At 38.4% G+C, this 8,280-nt stretch overlaps 1 pseudogene; it reads right to left on the bottom strand.

The window, feature by feature from the left end:
- Positions 1-4,806: 4,806 nt before the first annotated feature.
- LOC138819017 (E3 ubiquitin-protein ligase Mdm2 pseudogene) lies at positions 4,807-6,438 on the bottom strand (annotated as a pseudogene).
- Between the last annotated feature and the right edge of the window lie 1,842 nt (positions 6,439-8,280).

Consider the following 8,280-nt stretch of genomic DNA (forward strand, 5'->3'; position numbering starts at 1 on the left):
TCAAAGCCAGCTGGGGCAGGAAAGTCCATGAGACCCTTATCTCCAAAAAAGCCGGAACTGGAACTGTGGCTCAAGTTCTTAGAGTGCTAACCTTGAGCAAAAATGCTCAGGGACAGCACCCAGACCCTGCATATAAGCCCCAAGAGACAAAAAGAGACAGGGGCACAGACATACATACAGAGATAGATGTGTTCTATAATGTTAAATCATACAGGCAGATCAATAATTTGAGGCTAGATATAAACCTATTGAACATGACATTTAGCAGATATGTAATGGATCTTTCAAGTTTTCCACCAGGAACTTGAGGACAGAGGGTTTTTATTTTTTAAAAAACAACTGGATTAAGATTTTTCAGAAATAGAAGGAGATAAGATCCTATTTTTCCCCACAAATAACCTAGACTCTCTCAATAGCTCTTCTTGCCTTTTTTTCATTACTTCCCATTTGTTTCTTGGTTTCTTATGGATTGTAGACATGTATTATCTAGTCTTTTTTTCCCCCAGTCCTGGGGCTTGAACTCAGGGCCTGGGCACTGTCCCTGAACTTCTTTTGCTCAAGACTAGCACTCCACCAGAGGAGCCACCGAACCACTTTCAGCTTTTTCTGCTTATATGGTACTGAGGAATCAAATCTAGGGCTTCATGCATGTTAGGCAAACACTATATATCACTATGCCATATTCCCAGCCTTAATCTAGTGTTTTGTAGGAAGCAGGTAGAGTAGGGTAGTGGACATAGAGTCTACTTGTATACCACAGAAACTTTTTTCCCTTAACATGTACAGAGACTGTGTCTTGTGTTCTTTCTCCACCTTGAAAGTTATGATATCATCCAGAAAACATACTACTAAGTATCTCTCTAATCTCAAGGGGAAATCAATATGTCAGCTTCTGTTGTCTCTTTGTTAGACTCTGCTATGTTGCTACTTGACTGATCTTTTAGACATTTCTATCCCTCAAACTGTTGGTTTACATATTCTTTCACTTTGTTCATTTTCTCCCCATCATTTAACACCTCTGACTTTCTATTTTTTAAAAGTTATCTGATTTATTGTCCTTGGATTTCATATATTTACTGACACCTTGTAACTATTTAATATTTTAATTGATTATGCAGGGCACTGAATGCCTATTAGAGAACCAGTAACATTTTATAATGCTACTGTAGTTTTAATAATGATCATCAGTTGTAATTATATTGTAACTGATGAACACTGTTTGTATCCAGAAAATAAAGACATGTCTGACAGTTGTTTTCACATATAAGCTCTCACTCGTTAAATACTGCTTATTGATATTCATTCTTTTTGAAAACACTGGATTAGATAGCTTTTCCCATAGGTACTTTAAGCTCCAAAACTTAGATCCTAAGTTCTAATAAGTTCCCAAATAAATAGGACAGGTATATAAAATACAAGTTATGAATTAAATCTTTTAATTTCTTGAGTTTATACCAAATGAATTATTTTGTATTGCAACAACCTGTGAAATTATAAAAAAAAGAAGAGTACTATTTACATAAATTGTTTATATGCTCACAAATACCATAGTAGGTATTTTTGAAAATGTAAAGTAATTCTCTAAGTATGAAGAAAGGAAATGGAATTTTGATGGTTAATCATTAGGGGTCAAGCAGGACATAGGCAGGCCAATGCTAAATAAATTAGTAAAATATTGAGAATAAAAGATGATATGCAAAGTTGATAATGAAGCAAGGAGCTGGTGGCTCATGTTTGTAATTCTAGCTATTCAATAGGACACTAAGATCTGAGGTTCGAAGTTCAATGCCAACCTTCAGGAAAGTCAATTAAACTCTTACCTCCAATAACTACCAAAAAAAAGAGCCAGAAATGAAGTTGTGGCTTAAATGGTATGGCACCAACCTTGATCAAAATGGCTAAGGACAGTACCCAGGCCCTGAGTTGAAACCCCAGTATTAGCATACACACACACACACACACACACACACACACACACACACACACACACACACACACACACACACACACACACACACAAAATTGATAATATAAAACAGCAAATGCTATAGGGGAAAAATAATGTAGAAGCTTGAAGATACATAGACTTATTTAGGAATTTTTTTAGTTTAAAAAAATTTAATCTTACTGTAAAGGTGATGTACAGAGAGGTTACAGTTATAAGTAAGGTAAATGAGTACAATTTTTTTCTATATCAAGCATGTATTTTCTAAATTAGAAAGGCAGTCACTCCAAGGAAAGCATTCAAACTTGAATTTGATTACACAGAGTATTATGAAAAAACTTACAACTTTATAAGAGTCAATAGCCACATTCTTGCAACAGTTCATCATTTATTTGCAAATAAATAACTCATATACTAAACCTAAAAATTTAGACAAACAAGATTAGCCAACTATAGACATATAAAATGAAACACCATGTGTTCAGTTGAATGCTGAGTCAACAGCATTCGTGGCATCAGTTTTGATCTGCCAACTTTCCCCAGAAGGATGAACTTATTAATCCTCTTTTCCTCCTAAAGTACTAAGTCTCAAATTATTGTTATTATTATTATTTTTTTTAGTCCGGTCGTGGGGCCTGAACTCTGGGCCTGGATGCTGTCCCTCAGCTCTTCAGCTCAAGGCTAGCGCTCTACCACTTGAGCCACAGTGCCACTTCCAGTTTTTTTCTTTTTTGCTTATGTGGTGCTGAGGAATCGAACCCAGGGCCTCATGCATGCAAGGCAAGTGCTCTACCACTGAGCCACCTTCCCAGCCCCTAAGTCTCAAATTATTAAAGCTCTCTCTCCTTTACTTCTGGACTGCTAAAGTACTGATCCTATTAGCTGTTTGTTTCCTATTTAAGATATGCTATAGATAGATGAGTTGGGGCAGAGAGATGCTTTTCTTTTATTCAGTGCATCAATTGAATACTAGGAACAGGATATGCAAAATTATTCCTTGGATCTCTTCTAAAATTATAGGTCTAATTGAGGAGTATATATAAAACTGTCAGATATGGGAGAAAAGTACTGGAGCCTTAAGATGAAGGTGATTATTTTTCACTAGTCTGCTGAAGATACTTATTGTAAATCAAAAAGTCAATATATATGGTCTGAAAGATCATTTTACAATGTCATGTTCTAATTCTTTCTTAAAAGAAAATTGGGCAAACTACCACCTTTCCAGCTAGTTTTTAAATGAATAGTTCTGCTTATCAAATTTCTGAAATAATCCTTCTCCATTTACTGGTTTCTAAAACTGAATAAAAGCACAGTTCTGAAATCTAGACAACTATCCGAAACCATTGGGCCCAGGAAGGATATCCCAGGAAAACGGCACACTTCAAAAAGAAAGCCTTAAAGAAGTTTTAGCCAGGGGTTGGGAATGTGGCTTAGTGGTAGAGTGCTTGTCTACCATTCATAAAGCCCCAGGGTTCGATTCCTCAGTACCACATAAACAGAAAAAGCCAGAATTGATGATGTTGCTCAAATGGTAGAGCACTAGCCTTGAGCAAAAGCAGCTCAGGGACAGTGCCTAGGCCCTTGAGTTCAAGCCCCAGGACTGGGAAGGGCGTCGGGGGAGAAAGTTTTAACCAGGTGTTGTTGACTTACTGCCTGTAATGCTATGCAGGAGGCTGAGATCTGAGGACAGCAGTTCAAAGTCAGCCAGACAGGAAAGTCCAAGAGACTTTTATCTCCAATTAACTACCAAAAAGCTGGAATTGGGTCTATGGCTCAACGTAGAATGCTAACCTTGAGCAAAAACAGTTCAGGGACATTGCCCAGGCTGAGTTCAAACCTCAGGACTAGCACTATTTAAATAAATATAATATAATATAATATTATATATATATATATATATTTGGTCGGTCATGGGGCTTGAACTCTGACCTTGAGTGCTATCTCTGAGCTCTTCAGCTCAAGGCAAGTGCTCTACCACCTGAACCACGGCACCACTTCCAGTTTTCCGGTGGTTAAGTAGAGATAAAGAGTCTCACGGACTTTTCTGCCCAGGCTGGCTTTGAATCGTGATCCTCAGATCTCAGCCTCCTGAGCAGCTAGGATTACAGGCGTGAGCCACCTGTGCCCAGCAAAAAAATATATTTTTAGGGCTAACTAATGGCTATCCTCAACTGACAACATTAGTGTATCCATACTATAGTAAGAAGCCCAAAAAATAAGATGTTTTATTTGTATAGCACCAAATACAATACAACTTCTAAATAGCTTAAGGACTAGAGACTTTAATAAGAGTCCCTAAAATTTTAACGTTACATTGTTATACATACTTTTGCTTTTTACATGAAAAGTATGTTCACGTGTCCTGGCCTGGCATGGTGGTACACATTTGTAATTCCAGCTACTAAGAGGTAGAGGTAGGAGGATGGTGCTAGGCAAAGGAAGCAATGAGACCCTGTCTTATAGTGGAAATAGTAAAGTGCTTGCCTAGTATGCACAAGTGCACAAGGTCCTGGGTTCAATCCTCAGCACCAAAAGGGGGAGAAAAGAGGCCTTAGAGTTTTAAAAATTCAGATACATGAAACAGAAAATTGCCTTATAAGAGAAAAAGGTAAAAGATGACTTACATAGCCACTGTATGTCACATTGAAATTCAAAGATATAACATAAAAGGAAAATTGTCCTTTTTGAAAGGAATATTCACTCTTCCTCCTCCCAAAATAGGCAAACTACACTAACAAAGAAATTTACATGGACCAATATACTTTGTTTTGAATGTGTAGATTAAAATAAAAATCTATGTTTATAGATTTTTAGGATTATATAGTTAGCAATATATAATTCTACTTTGAGGAACGGATCAACTAGCTGAAATAAGTTAGTACAATCATTTGAATTGGTTGTCTACATACTGGGCAGGGCTTATTCCTTTTCTTTAATTTCTTTGCACATGTGAAACATGACATAAGATGTCCTGTTTTACCATGAACAATACATCCATTTTTAGGTCCACCTTGGCAAATTACACATGGTTCAATGGCATTAAGAGAAAAGCTAGATTTCTTCATGTTGTGTTTCTTCCTTCTCAGAGTCTTTGACATCTTCTTGGCTATTACTGAATGGTGTTCAAAGTTAATAGTTGAGAATAGTCCTCACTTTCTTATGATTGGCAAGCTTGCATGAGTTCATCATCATTTTCCTCAACACTTGACTCCTTGGAATCACTCACCATTATTATTATTATTTATTTTTTTTACCATCGGGCACATCGAAGCCCTTTTCTTCCTGAGCTGAATTTTCTACTTTGGCTTTCTCAGAGATTTCCCTTTTATCTTTCCCTTTATCTTCCGGAAGCCAGTTCTCAAGAAGGGCCCAACATCTGTTGCAATGTGATAGAAGGGGAGGATTCATTTCATTGCATGAAGTACACTTCCAATAGTCAGCTACAGAAATTTCAGGATCTTCTCCAAATGAATCTGTATCACTTTCCCCTGCCTGATACACAGTAACTTGATACACCTCATCATCTTCATCTGAGAGTTCTTGTCCTTCTTCACTAAGGCTATACTCTTCTGAATCAAGAGATTCAACTTCAAATTCTGATCCCAATCAGAAATTGAAATCCAACCAATCACCTGAATGTTCACTGACACCATCATCAAGATCCAAATTTGAGGGAGTCTCTGTTGATTCACTGCTACTGCTTCTTTCATGACACATCTCCCTTATTGGACATGTAGCCAGTTTTTTTCAATCAAAGGAAAGGGAAATACTATCAGATTTGTGGCGCTTTCTTTGTTGTTTATTAGATAATCCATCAGAGTTTTCCTCTGTCTCACTAATTGCTCTCCTTCTAGACGAGGTAGATGGTCTAGAAACCAAATGTGAAGATGAAGGCTTCCTGCAACTCTTGCCCAGGACCCTTCTGATCATTCCCATTCCCTAGATGGCATCTGTTCTCATTCATAGATGTGCAGGATTTTGATGGTTTCTGTTATTGACTAGTATCAAGTTTCTGTAGATCCTTGTATGTATTTTCCTGTAATCCTGTCACTTGGGAGGCAGGATAATCAAGAGTTCGAGGGCAGCATGGGCTACAGAGTGAGTTCAAAACTCTGTACTCTTTCACAGAGAAGCTCAGCATTCCAAATAAATCTCCCAGTAGATCATTTGAGCAACATACAAGGTGTTGTTTCTCATCATATAACCTTCTAGTCATAATCTATTGGTAAAGATAAAAAATGATCTCCATTCCAGAATTTCAGTACAGTATATTGTACTCACGTATTTCTAGTGCAGAAGTTCTTAACCTGGGATCCAGGAAAGCCTTTCATAGATCCAGGGAAGTCCTCTTTCATAGTTGTAGGTGTATTTTTGTGCACCAACAAATGACTTCAAAAGCAATGGCTCTAGTCTAACCTGGGTCTCTTGTTCCAAAGCTGGAATCTGTGAGTGCTTATACCACCGTCAGCGGACACAGACATGTTGTTATGCATGTTGTCCTGCTCCTCCCTGCGCGGGTGTCCTTCAAGGTGCAGGAGGTGGGGACTGTGGGGAGTCCTTCAGGCACCTGGTTCCCTTCCCTGGAGGCCTTGGGGCTCAACGACACTGCTCTAAGTCTGAAGAGAAAGATAGCCACAGGGTGACAGCCAGAGAGGTCAGGGTTTACCTCTCAGGCTCAGCTTATGGCTCCATCTCCAGGGAATGAACAGGGGGTCATCTAGACCCTTCTAATGGATCTGAAGTCCCATGAGTACATTTCTTGTTAAACATTGTTACCCTCTCCCTCATTTTTCTCCCACTTTTCCCGTCCCCCACCAACTCCCCCAAGTTGTAAAGTTCATTTCCAACATAGTGTCTTGTGAGTATTACTGTTGCATTGGTTCAACCTTTGCCCTCTGTCTCATCATTGTGTTGTTCCCTTTCCCTTCTCCAAATCAGATGAACGTATATACAAGACACAGGGTAACAAAAACAAAAACAGTGACAACAGGGATAAGCCAAAGGGGGGAAAATGAGGAATTAAAGAAAAAAGAAATAACTTTACACAAGTACATTAAAAGCAACAATAAAAACCCTCTTGTTTCCGTATCTTGGAGTTCATTTTGATTAACATCATCTTATATGGTCATATGTACATAGCTATTGAGCTAGTCTGCTCATCTGTTAAGATTATCCTAGACATATACTAATTTTTACAAATGAGGGAAACCATGGAGTCTATGTTTCTTTGGGTCCAGCTTACTTCACTTAATATGATTTTTTCCAAGTCTTTTCATTTCTTACAAATGGGCTAATGTCATTCTTTCTGATGGAAGCATAGAATTCCATTGTGACGTTTTTAAAGTCCTGTGCCCCAGGTTCCAGGCAGAGGAAGTGTGTCTCTGCATGACAGTCTTGTCATGCCATCTGTCAGTGATCAATGATTATTTCCACTACTAATCAGATACCCTTATTTGCTTCTGGCAAAGCTATTTCTTGAAGCAATGAACAAAAAAAATCTGCCCCATGTCTGGCCTCCCTGCCTCCTGTGGTACTGCTATTGCTCTTTCTGCTTACTTCTCTCTAGTTACTTCTTTTCTGTTTGTTTCACTGGTTTCGCAGCTTCTTCTAAATTTATGGCTACCTCCATGGTTTAGTTTTCTTTCTTTCTTTTCTTTTTTTGTCAGTCATAGGGCTTGATCTCTGGGCCTGGGTGCTGTCCCTGAGCTCTTCAGCTCAAGGCTAGCGCTCTACCACTTGAGCTACAGTGCCACTCCCAGTTTTCTGGAGATGAATTGGAGATGAGTTTCACGGACTTTCCTGCCTGGGCTGGCTTTGAACCGCAATCCTCAGATCTCAGCCTCCTGAGTAGCTAGGATTACAGGCCTGAGCCACTGGCGCCCAGCTAGTTTTCATTTTTATAGACTCATTTTCCTTATTTGTAAAATGGAAGAGTTGGACTAGAATCAAAGATAATACAACGTGATGGATGTTGAAAAATCTTACTAAAAATCCCCCAGCATTAGACAAATAACAAGTGTTCTCAACAAAAGACCTCAAATAGCCAAAGAAATTCTAGGCAAAAAAGTAATGATGATATCACAATCCCAGACCTTAAGCTCTACTACAGAACTATAATTTAAAAAAAAGCTTGATACTGGCACAAAAATGGGCCCAAAGATTAATAGGACAGACTAGTAGACCCAGAAATAAAACGATATACATTTCAGTTATCTGATATTTGATAAGGTAGCCAAAAATACATGATGGAAAAAAGATAGCTACTTCAATAATTGGTGTTGGGAAAACTAGGCATCCATATGCAGAAAACTAACAGTGGATACGTTTGTCACTTG

The sequence above is a fragment of the Dipodomys merriami genome, unplaced genomic scaffold, assembly GCF_024711535.1.
Source record: "Dipodomys merriami isolate MVZ:Mamm:240054 unplaced genomic scaffold, mDipMer1.0.p SCAF_8, whole genome shotgun sequence".
NCBI lineage: Eukaryota > Metazoa > Chordata > Mammalia > Rodentia > Heteromyidae > Dipodomys > Dipodomys merriami.